The 12,811-nt window shown below is 44.6% G+C and overlaps 1 protein-coding gene across 7 annotated transcripts in view; it reads right to left on the bottom strand.

Annotated features, from left to right (window-relative positions):
- The window catches only part of RERE (arginine-glutamic acid dipeptide repeats), a 427,727-nt gene extending 417,629 nt beyond the window's left edge, over window positions 1-10,098 (bottom strand). For 6 of the 7 annotated variants that reach the window (XM_089901849.1, XM_089901848.1, XM_022598732.3 and 3 more), the window contains exon 1: window positions 9,612-10,097. The gene's annotated coding sequence lies outside the window, so the exon portion shown is untranslated. Of the gene's footprint in view, window positions 1-9,611 lie in introns of all 7 variants that reach the window. The other variant, XM_089901851.1, reaches the window with a different exon arrangement.
- Between the last annotated feature and the right edge of the window lie 2,713 nt (window positions 10,099-12,811).

Raw genomic sequence — 12,811 nt, 5'->3', positions numbered from 1 at the left:
GGAAGCACTAGGTGGAATGAGGTCACTCTGGAAGACAGCGCTGAGGGAGGAGTTATTGGACAGAACCATGCGGAACACCAATATTTAAAATAAAGCTGACATTTTAAGTCAAACTGATGATGCAGTAAGCCGGTATTTTTGTATTATATACATATAAAACACACAGTAAATTATAAATCAAAATATGTAATAGGTATACCTACTCTGGGAACTAGAACTACAACGACTATGGGTTATGGAAAAAGCACCTGCTTTCAATACACTGTTGGGCGCAGCACGTTAGACGGGACACCACCCACAACACTGTTTCAATGGGAGGGAATAATCTGCTCTAAAATCTACCTTCAGAAATGACCTCCAAGGAATACACAGTTGTGAAAAGAAAGACGGCCTAAATAGATGGCCAAATTTCAATGGTTCTAAGGCACACGATGTTTCACATTTGTAAGTCATGAGAACTGGGACAGGTCTTACATAGTTTAATTGGCAGCATTTTATTTCTTAGTGGTACATAAAATATGGTGCATCTTACTACTGACGGCATCTTAAGACACCATGAAATGTGTCTTTTAGAATACATCCCATTCTACATGTGAGCATACATACTGGTATAGTTACAGGAAAGCTTTCTGCTTTCAAGGGGTTTACAATCTAATGGAAAGAACATGATTAACAATGAAATGCAAAGAATAAACACTGATACAAGATATGAAGTGATAAAATGAGTGAAAAGGTTAAAGAACTGAAGGTACTTAATTGCTAGGAAATATGAGTAGCCAAACCAAAACAACTTAAGGCAGTGTGTCCTAAGCACAGTTTTAACTGAAATAGATGAAATCTGACGGAACAACAACAGAAAGAAGGTAGGAAATAAATGATATCTCAACAAAGGCAGAGAGAGAAGATGAATAATGTGAGGTTATGGTCACATCTCTCTCCTCTTAGAACCAGCAACTACGTGCTAGTTAAAGTAAAGCACTGCTTGAAGATAACTAATCAAAGGGGAAGGCTTTTTTTAATCTTCTATATCTCTCTCCTTTGAATCCCTGTGATAGCTTTTCTTCTTAATCTATTTATTTATTTTTGGCTGCATTGTGTCTTCGTTGCTGCACGTGGGCTTTCTCTAGTTGCAGTGAGGGGGGGGGGGGCTACTCTTCGGTGCAGTGCATGGGCTTCTCATTGCGGTGGCTTCTCTTGTTGTGGAACACGGGCTATAGGCACAAGGGCTTCAGTAGTTGTGGCGTGCGGGCTTCAGTAGTTGTGGCGCACAGGCTTAGCTGCTCCGTGGCATGTGGGATCTTCCCGGACCAGGGCTCAAACCCGTGTCCCCTGCATTGGCAGGCGTATTCTTAACCACTGAGGCACCAGGGAAGCCCCCCCGTAGTAGTTTTAAAATCTACAAATTCTTTGATACTCCTCCCTTCAAGAGCTGCATCTTAACTCCCTTCTCTTTGCCTGTGGGCTGGACTTAGTGACTTGATTCTAACTAATGGAAGTGATGGAAGTGACAGTGTGTGACTTCTGAGATGAGGCCATAAAAAACTTCCTCCTCACTTTCTCTCTTTCCCCTCCCTCCTCTCATTCTGGGGGAAGCCAAATGCCATGTAATGAGGTCATACAGGTAACCATATGGAAAGGTCTATGTGGCAAGCAACCAAGGCTTCTTGCAGAGGCCTTTCTTCCCACAGCGCAGTGAGTGAGTCACCTGGAAGCGGAGCCTCCAGCCCCGATCAAGCCTTCAGATGATGGCAGCTCCAGCTGCATCCTAACTGCAACCTCAGGAGAGACCTCTGAGCCAGAACCACTCAACTAGGCCACTCCCAGACTACTGACCACAGAAACTGTGAGATAATGAATTTTACTGTGCTGTCACCAAGTTTTGAGGTAATGTGTTATGCTGCAATACATAACTAATACAACCCCAGAATATTTTGTGCCTCTAAAGTATCTTTTTTTTAATTTTATTGAAGTATGGTTGATTTACAATGTTGTGTTAATTTCTGCTGTACAGCAAAGTGATTCCATTATACATTTATGTATATTCTTTCTCACATTCTTTTCGATTATGGCCTATCACAGGATACTGAATATAGTTCCCTGTGCTCTACAGTAGAACCTTGCTGTTTATCCCCTAAAACACTTACCTTTATCTTCTAACAGTTAAATGTACACCGATGGCCAGTATAGAGAAAATTTCTAGAAGGCTGCTCTCTTCACCTTTACATGCCTATAAGGCTTACTTCAGTGAACTGCATAGTTAAGTACCTGTTTTTGTTTATTATTTATAAAAAGACCAGTGCTTATACAACTGACTGCAGTTATCCAAAAATGAAGTGATTATATCTTGAATAAGAGAATAGCTACTGGAGCAGGGTAAAAAAGAAAAATATTGATTTGACCTGATTACAAGATGGAATGAGGGATAACAGATGCAACAATCAAAAGTAACTCCAGAATGACAAATGTATAAGGTGGAAATAGTAGTTATGTTGTACCCTTGGAAAGACTAAAGTGGAAAACTTGCTTGAAGAAAAACAGTAGAGAGTGGCAAAGCATTATAACAGTAACACCCAGAACTGACTTCTTCATTATTAAGGAAAAAAGGACAAGCCACTTGATTAAGAAAGGATTAGCTTCACATGTGTTTCTCAAACTGTTCTACAGAATAGTGGTTCTCATTAAAACATCACAGGTATTCTTTGGGGAAGGGAAAAACAAACAAACAAAAACCCTCTACATACCACAGTCCTAAGTTTTTAAGGCTTTAGGGTGCTAATATGCATTATAAATTTATTTGACCTTAGAACAGTTAAAATACTTGCAGCATTTTAGTATGCCATGAATATAGTTTGGGAAACACCAAATTGGGTAAGCAGGTAGGTAGACAAGTAGATGAGGAGATTCATAGGAAATAAAACAAATGTAATAAAATGATCTCACCTAAAAAAGAGAACATAACTGACTACCACTGATGATTATGTACAGTTTCTTAAAGGAAAATAAACTTAGATAAGCTATCAAAAGCAACAACAGCTGCACCAGATGTCAGGGAAAATGAAGATGGAAAAAACGTCATAGGATAGAAAAGAAGAAAAAAAATTTCCTCTCCATAGGCCATGGCTCAGAATGCCTTCCATCCCCTCAGCTCCTACTGTGCACCTCATGAGAGCTGGTGTGAGCACCCCGCCATCTAGAAGGTAGGCAGGTAGCTTAAGAGGCGGTCTGATCCCAAACCCTTTACCAACAGTGATGATAACTAACAACCTATCAGATCTTCTTTCTTGGGAAATGTTAAATATATTAAGAGTCCTGGGCTTCCCTTGAGGCGCAGTGGTTGAGAGTCCGCCTGCCGATGCAGGGGACACGGGTTCGTGCCCCGGTCCAGGAAGATCCCACATGCCGCGGAGCGGCTGGGCCCATGAGCCATGGCCGCTGAGCCTGCGCATCCGGAGCCTGTGCTCCGCAACACGAGAGGCCACAACAGTGAGAGGCCCGCGTAACAAAAAAAAAAAAAAAGTGTCCTTAGTGGAAGTGGAAGCAGAGGGACAAAGACATGAAGAAACCAGAGATAAAACAGTTGAGTGAAGAGTAGAGGATTAGGTGGGCAAGCTCTGGCTGTTTAGTGCCTTGTGCAGGAAAAGAACACCTTTCTTCAATAAGAAATTTAAGTTATTACTGTTCAAGCTGAACAACCTTATGTGATGGCCCTGCCAGAGACAGCAGGATCTCAGCCAGGTTATGCCCCTTCAGTCACATTCAATGACCCACCCAGAAAGGGAGAGGGAAGGGAAAGAGGAGTGAATGGGCAGGAGGAACACAGGCTCTGCCTTTAATAAGGAGCATCTAGTTTATTTTTTTTTAATTTTTTCTCTTTTTTTAAATGTATTTATTTTTATTTATTTATTGTTTTTGGCTGCATGGGGTTTCGTTGCTGCGCACGGGCTTTCTCCAGTTGCAGCAAGCGGGGGCCACTCTTCCCTGCAGTGCACGGGTTTCTCATTGCGGTGGCCTCTCCTGCTGCAGAGCGTGGGCTCCAGGCGTGCGGGCTTCAGCAGTTGCAGCACGAGGGCTCAGCAGTTGTGGCTTGCAGGCTTAGTTGCTCTGTGGCATGTGGGATCTTCCTGGACCAGAGATCGAACCAGTGTCCCCTGCATTGGCAGGTGGACTCCAAACCACTGTGCCACCAGGGAAGTCCCAGAAGCATCTAGTTTAAATCCACCTGAGTGATGTTTTCATATACCAAATATGTTTTCAAATCAGTGGCCAGAGTCTACCCACCCCATGAGGAATCAAGCCAAGCTGTTCTAGCATGGATACACTTCCCCAGAGTAGCCAGGTTCTGCCCAGGAAGGGAGAGGTTTCCAGAGCCTCCCAGGCAGCTTCTCCAAATTCATACATGCAGACACATGCCCACACTCCAGCTGGCTCACCCTCCTCAGTTGTGTTCACGCCACACACTAAGTGCCACGGCAACTCCACCCGCCTCCTGCTCCCCACCCCCCAAAGAAGTCAGGGCGTCAGGAATCAGACCTCTGGGAACGAGTGGACACCTATAGGTGTCTCTGCTGAGCGTAGCCATGGCCATGGCCATGGGTGCTGGAATGGGTCTCTGCAGGAGGGGCTCTCCCGTGCTGCTCCAACACTCTGCCTAGAGATATTGCACGGCCACGCTTGCTCACGAGTTCTCCTTCAGGTTAGTCCAGGCCAACAGCGCAAACACTGTGCCCTTATGAGTGGTGTCCTTATGCTACATACAGTCTGGACATCCATACACTGCCCTGGAGCTAGGGTATACGGTCAACAAACGCTTCCCACTGAGGCGGCAACGCGGTAATCGGGTCACTAAAGCTGGGCAGCATCCATACCCCTAACAGCATTCTGGCATCCACAAGACCCGTCTGAACCTGTGGTGCTTCCGTGAGGCCTCTCGAAGTTTAAATTTCTGTTCCACTTTTTCCCAATATGTGAGAATGACTTGGAAGACTCTCTGCTCCTCGTACAAAACCCTCACAAATCATATGTATATAACTAGTTTAAAATCAGGATATGACCCGTAGCCTCAACTTCTGTTGCAAAAGCCCAAGACAAATAGGCTGTAAGAATTCCTCAAATACCAAGTGATCTATGAATTAGAAGTCTTATCATTTTGTAACGTAACCACAGAAAGAAATAGTCCACAGTTAAGTATGTTGCTGACATACTGGCAAATTTTACCAAATAAAAACAACAATTTTACACTAGCACAAACAGGTCACCTTACCAAAAAACCTCATACAGTATTAGCAGTCCTACTGACCTTGTTACCTAAGGTACAGACACATATTACATCTTGCATTGCTTGCCAAACCAGTAAGTTATACAAATCACAATTCCCAACAAAATCCAATCTAGAAAATAGATTTCGTATTTCAGCATATTTGAGTTATTTGTGGCCAAATGTTCACTAAAATGTCTTAAGCAATCTTAACCATTTTCTCCTCATTATTTAAAAAACACTAGAACTCTCTTAGACAAGAAACTAAGCACAAGCCAACAGGCTCACCAAAATCACACTTAGGACAAGTAGAGCTACAAATTTGGAATAATTACCAAGATATTAACAATTACTTAACTATGATTCAAGAGAAATTCCTGGTTGTTGAAAAATCCTACAACGAATCAGAGCACATTATCAGAAACTGATTATCTCAGACAATAGTGTATTGTTTCAGGGTGTGTGTGTGTGTGTGTGTGTGTGTGTGTGTGTGTGTGTAATGAAGTTCACAGCTGTGCTACACTAATGACTCAAACACCTGAATTCTATGCTATCTTAACCTTTAAATCAACTACAAAAGAAGCTGCCAAAAGCAGTTAGGAGAAAAGCACAAAATTCCCCAAAGAACTTGGTATATACAACTGATTTTACTACGTAAATTTTCATTACTGAGATTTGAACAAGATGTTAGAGAGTCAAAACTAATTTTAAAAGCAAGGGCTGCTTACTAAATCCATAATAATATTCAACATACACTGGTTTTTAGAAGGGCACAAGCCATATTCGTGTGTGTGTGTTTACAGCACCTGGCATATTTCTGTTCAATATTACATATAATTGTTGCAGGACCTGACAATGATTACTGTCTCACTTTTTAAAAACTTTATGACTAACCATTAAGTCAAAGTTGAAAAAGTAACTGGTGCATTTATTTCTTGATTTAGGTTACCTTCTTGTTGTGAATTGGTTCTCAGTTATTCTAGTTACCTTGTAACAAAACATTGGCAGAGACTATAGGGGATTGAAATTACCTGACTCTACTCTTGCTGAATAAATAATACATTTGACCTGTTCACGTTTCATTGTAAAAGATCCACAGCTTTAGAGATTACACTCTAAGCTTTGAAAGCAAAGTGAATCAGAAATCACATTCCTAAGAGCAGCCAGTCTGGAACAGAAGATGTTTATTCTACACTGAATCCCCCTTGCCACTGCAAACCTCTCTAACAGTTCATTACTTTAAAACAGTTGAGATGGGTAGGACGTATTATAATAAGAATTCTTCAAGGTATTTATCAAGCAGATTACCTCTGAAACTACACCTTGGTTTAGAAGCCTTTGAGCAGAAATCTGGCCTTCTGTATTAATCTGTACATACTCATTTTGCATCTTCTCTTGACTCTTATTTTTTTTTACTCTAATCCATAGAACAATTTATCCTATCAGACTTAATTTTGTTTATATGACTCTTGGAAACACTACTGCAGTGCAGCACTATTACATATGCAAAACTGCTGATTTCAGTGAGCTCCTCTCCTACCCCTCCATCCCCCACCCCTCCCACCCCCATTAAATCTTGGGGGAAAAGTGCTGGGTCCAGTGCTGGGATTTTTCTATTCTATAGGGTAGGTCTACTTGACTTTTTACTAATGATACCGAAAACTTTTTAAAGACTGCTAGTGTGGGGCTTCCCTGGTGGTCCACTGGCTAAGACTCCCGAGTTCCCAGTGCTGTGGGCCCGGGTTCAATCCCTGGTCAGGGAACTACATCCCACATGCTACAACTAAAGATCCTGCATGCTGCAACTAAGATCCAGCGCAGCCAAATAAATAAATAAAAAGACTGCTAGAGTATGTAGAGTTTCAGACACCAAGAACACAAATAAGCCCCCTTACCTTTTTTAATATTTCAAGGCAAACTGTATTTCTCATAAAAGACAGAGAGTCCTTGGAAGTCACAATGTACAAATACTTCTAATAATAGAACAAATTAATGTCAAGACAGCCAGTAATGTAAAAAGCCTCAATGCAGCCATGCCTGTCAAAGAGCATCTGTATTAGTAGCTCAGGGAAGTGGCATTTGCAGGAAAGCACTACAACTGTGTTCAAAAGAAAATCATTAGGCCTCAGAGGTTAATCCCCTCCCCCATCCTCTTCGTCTGGATCCTTCAAGGCAATTAACCAGTAGAAGGCGCTACTCTGCAACCCACAATATTCACACCAACCTGCATCCTTGGCCCAGAGCTGGGTCTAACCCAGGTGTACTCTTCTCAGCCTATTCCCTGTCCAGCGTTCCAGGAAGCCTCTACATTAGCCCCAAAAGCAGAAAACCAGATCTTTTCTTATAACCCCGATTTTTAAAACAATACAAAACAAAACACAGAGAGCTCAACAGCCAGTATACCTGTCTTATCAAACCTTCAGACCACCACCAATATGTCAAAACATAAACACACACACTTTGCTAACTATTAACCTCAGATACAATCTTTATAATCTTAACTGAGACAATCTACTTTTACCTAGAAAAGACGACCCTGGTCACATTCACTACAGTTACAGTCAACTAAACAAATCACTGTCTCCAACAAAGTCAGGGGCAATGAGGAATACGAAAGCTGACTAAGGCCACGACATATAATGAGGGATTTTATCTTTACATGCACAAAAAATAAAGAACAGTAGAAACCAGGGCTGCAAAGGCAAGAAAGGGTGATGGAAAAGAGGAGTCTCTGAACATGTTTTTGAGTGTCCTTTAGTTTCTGACGTACTCTTCTGCCTCTCAACAGGGTTGCAAAAAAAGGCCAGACAGAAGATGGGTGAAGAAAATTGAAGAAGAAAAGCACCCACCCTTCCTCCATCTCCTCTCCCCTCTCCCAAAAAGAGCTGTGTTTGTCTGTGCAAACCTTGTCCCAAATATGGGAGAGAGAGAATGAATGTGTGTATGGAAGAACAATGAGCCCTCTGCCTGGTATTCTGTGTGTGTGTGTGTGTGTGTGTGTGTGCGTGCGCGTGTGTGTGTATGTGTGTGTATGTGTGTGTGTGTGTGTGTGTGTGTGTGTGTGTGTCTGCCTCTGCCTTTTTTCCCTTCGACCTCAACAACAGGGAGAGCTGGAGGCCAACTTCCCATCCAGCCTTGGCCATCGAAATCCAAACTGGTTCATAATTTACGGTGGAATTAACTCAGCAAGCAAATCGAGGAAAGGAAATAGCTACCCAAAGATGATTTTACTATTGTATAAATCCATCCTCTCTCCCCTCCCCCAACAGACTGAGACTACAGAAAGCAGTGTACACCAGACAAAAAGGTCTCTCTTTAAATGGAAAGCAATTATGGAAACTGCTTCAAATCTAAACATAGGACGTGTTAATTTGTGTTACATTAAAATGTTTGTTGTGCAATTCACCGAGTTACCCTTTTACTAGTTATCTTTTTTGTGTTTAAAAAATTGCTTTGGAGAAAACTATTTCAGGATTCATACAAAACTACTTTCTAAATGTACCTTAAAATAGCAACACATACTGAAACATTTAAAGTACCCATTTTCTCAAGGACACATTTTGCTTAAATCAATGTTTGAAGTCTGTAATCCAGAAAAAAACTGTAAGCAAACCTTGGAAAAGAGGCAGAGGAAAATGACAATTCAACAATGAATCATTTTGTTTTCCTTTCAACAACTTCTCAAGCAACCAGTTTCAAAGGAAACCTGCAATACTTTCTCCCTCCCAACACATGATCTATGTAAAACTACTTTTTCTTCTTTCCAAAACCTTAAAAAATATAATACTAATAAAAATAAAAGCCACTCTCCTTCAGAGAGCTGAACTAAAACATGACAGTAAGAACCCTCTGCTGCCGCAAGTGAGTTTTGGTTTTAAAATTCAAGAACCACACAGAGCAGAGGACTAGAGATTTCGAACACAAAGAGAGAATCTTCCCCTAACGTGAAAATGAGACTTTAAGAAAAGTCCAACCCCCAAGACCCCCAAATCCACAAACATTCAAGAAATTCACAGTTTCGGCCCTGGACTTCCTCCCTCCGCGCCTCCCCGCCCCCCGCCCCCCAGTTCAGCCCATGATTTAGTCACATGAAACAGTTTAACCTCAGACAAGTCAAACCAGAGCAGGGCTAAGCAGCAAAGAAAGAGCAGGGGTCAGCGGGCGAGAGGGACAGCTACCTGGCCCGCACAGGGCCAAGCGGCCCCCGGCCCTTTATTCCCGCCCGCCCCGGCCGTGCGCGGCCCCCACCCGGGACCCGGGCTTCCATGCCGAGCCCTCGGCCCGCCCCACGCCCGCGCCCAGAACGAGGGGCCACAACAGCGGGCAGACGCCGCGCGCGGGCAACTTGGAGACTTACCTCCCCCGGACGCGCTACACCATCAACGGAGGTGTGTTCGAACGACTCCTGGGAAAGTGGGGGGACGGGGCGGGAGGCCCGCGGGGCTGGGGCCGCCGAGCTTGGGCCGAGGGCTGGCCGGCCGCGGGGACAGAGCCGGGGTCTGCGGGGGCTTCCCTCCCGTGACCTTTCGTGCGGGCTCCACCAAGCTCCGCGCTCGGCCAGTCCTTCAGGAACGGGAGCCAAGGCTCATGTCTGGTTTTGTTTTTCTGAGGGCGAGGGGGCTCCCGGAGGATGATGGTGTATTTTTTTTCCCCCTCAAGTAGGAGAGAAAACGAGGCAGAGACAATGTGGGAGGCGAGCGAGGGGAGAGGAGCGCGGAGGCGGGGGCGAGACCCGAGCCGGGCGAGCGTTTCGGGCGTGCGGGAGGAAGAGGAGGCTAGGAGCGCGGGGAACGGCTCGCGAGCGTCAGTAGGAACGGCGGCGCCTCGGCTATGGTGGCCGAGCCGCGGCGGGGCTGCTGTACCGACCCACCGCCCACTCCGCGCTCGGGCCCGGCCCACCTCGCAGTATCGCGCCTCGCCATTGGCGAGGCCCGGCGTGACGCATGAGGAGGCCGGGCCAATGGGAGGCGGAGGGTGGGCGAAGGGGGCAGGACTTCTTTGAGCCCGAGATCGCTCCCTCTACCTCTTTCTCTGTCTCTCTCTCTCTCTCCTTTTTTTTTTTTTTTTTTTTTTTTCCTTCCTCTTTCAATAAAATGAGCAGAAAAGAAGGAGGGGAGCGGCAGAGCTCTGGCTCCGCGGCGGCCCGGCTTGAGCGCGCGCTCCAGGAGGCGGCCTGGCGGTGGGCTGGGTTCCCCGCCGGCCGTGTCTTTGTGCGGGTCCCGGGCCGCGGCGCGCAGCGGGCAGGTCCCAGGGGCGGGATTGGCTGCAGCCCAGTGCTCCTGTTATTACCAGGGTCACGGTTTGCCTTTTCAGCCACTTAAGATGCGGATTCATATCCCTGGGGGGACCTGGAGTGGGTTCGAACGATTCGCTCAAAGACTGGAAATTCTGATGCATATTAACGTCTTCAAAATAAGTCTATGGTAAAGATTAAATAGAAAAAGAAAATAGGAATTGGTAGGGGCTTCCCTGGTGGCGCGGTGGTTAAGAATCCGCCTACCAATGCAAGGGGACGTGGGTTTTAGCCCTGGTCTAGGAAGATCCCACATGCCGGGGAACAGCTAATCCTGTGTGCCACAACTACTGAGCCTGCGCTCCAAAGCCCGCAGGCCACAGCTACTGAGACCACGTGCCACAACTACTGAAGCCCAAGTGCCTAGAGCCCATGCTCCTCAACAAGAGAAGCCACGGCAATGAGAAACCCTCGCACCGCAATGAAGAGTAGCCCCCGCTCACCACAACTAGAGAAAGCCTGCGGGCAGCAATGAAAACCTAAGCCAAAAATAAATAAATTAAATAAATTTATTTTTAAAAAAAAAGAAATTGGTAGATTGCACTGCTTATTTGAAAAAAAGTATAAAGATGAAAAGCCTGAAAATTCTCATCAAGGAATAGAGAAGGAACACAGACACAGAGAGGATTTCGGAAAGAGAGGCGTGTATAAAACTTTATGCCGTAAGTTTGAAATAAAAAAATCCAAGTATCACCTTTTCTGTGAAAAACATTGTATTGTGTCCCACTTTCCCAAAAACTGATAATCACAGGGTCTACAATGCTATAAGGGGAGTGAGGGGCAGGCCAAATGCTCATATTCTTTTTAACATAATTTATAGGATTGAAGGGTTTGGAATTTTTAATTATGATTAGCAGTTTTTGAAATGCATATCATGCTTATTGAGTTCTTTCACAGACCCTGGCATGAATCCAGGGTGAATCATCAACCTATTGTTAGTTTGTTAATACACTATAAATGCTTATTGGAGTCCTTGTATCATACACTCTTCCTGAAGGAGTTCAGATCTGTATATAATAGAATAATTAAGGGATAGAACATAGTGCAAAATAATTCACTCATCTATTTCAAATAAAGTGATAATTTTCTCTTTGCAATATCTATTCAGATTGCAGTTTCCCACATCCAACGGTTTAAAAAATGATAGGGGGCTTCCCTGGTGGCACAGTGGTTAAGAATCCACCTGCCAATGCACGGGACATGGGTTAGAGCCCTGGCGCGGGAAGATCCCACATGCCACGGAGCAACTAAGCCCGTGCACCACAACTACTGAGCCTGTGCTCTAGAGCCCATGAGCCACAACTACTGAGCCTGCATGTCACAACTACTGAAGCCCACACGCCTAGAGCCCGTGCTCGGCAACAAGAGAAGCCACCGCAATGAGAAACCCGCCCACCGCATTGAAAAGTAGCCCCCGCCCGCCGCAACTAGAGAAAGCCTGAGCGCAGCAACTAAGACCCAAGGCAGCCAAAAATTTTTTTTAATTAATTACTTTTTATTAATTTTTTTTTTTAATTTTTGGCTGTGTTGGGTCTTCGTTTCTGTGCGAGGGTTTTCTCTAGTTGCAGCAAGCGGGTGCCACTCTTCATCGCGGTGTGCGGGCCTCTCACTATTGCGGCCTCTCGTTGCGGAGCACAGGCTGCAGACACCCAGGCTCAGTAGTTGTGGCTCACGGGCCTAGTTGCTCCACGGCATGTGGGATCCTCCCAGACCAGGGTTCGAACCCGTGTCCCCTGCATTGGCAGGCAGACTCTCAACCACTGCGCCACCAGGGAAACCCTAATTGATTTTTTTTAAATGATAGGACTAGTAGATATTATTGGACTGTGACCCAAGGGATCTAAAATCAAATGGGTCTTTGCCATTACCTTTCTGAGTAACTTTCAGCAGGAAAAACCCTGTCTGCTGCAATTCCTTCAGCTATGAAATGGGAAAACTAGTTAGTACCGCCTTATCTATCTAATATGTGAGAACTGAATTTTACAGCATAATAAATTCAGTAAACGGTTCTCAGATGGAACTATTCCACATCAGTTTGGAAATAATGAAGGGTAAAGTGCATTAGTTAGATGGCTTCAGTTTCCATCAAAATCTGCATTTCCAGGAGTACTATTTCTAAGAAAGGTTCAGCTCCATGGTGGAGGAATGGACAATGGTTCCAAGGTGATGCCCGTGGATCCTGCAGTGCCATTCAGCAGGGAAGAGAAAGGTTCTCAAGATCAGGAAACTATATTTACCTAGTATTAGGGACTGACATCCTTTCA

This window comes from Delphinapterus leucas, chromosome 1, assembly GCF_059928025.1.
Source record: "Delphinapterus leucas isolate spDelLeu-1000000601 "Yukka" chromosome 1, BTC_Dleu_Yukka2, whole genome shotgun sequence".
Lineage (NCBI taxonomy): Eukaryota > Metazoa > Chordata > Mammalia > Artiodactyla > Monodontidae > Delphinapterus > Delphinapterus leucas.
This window is presented reverse-complemented; position numbering and strand designations above follow the sequence as displayed.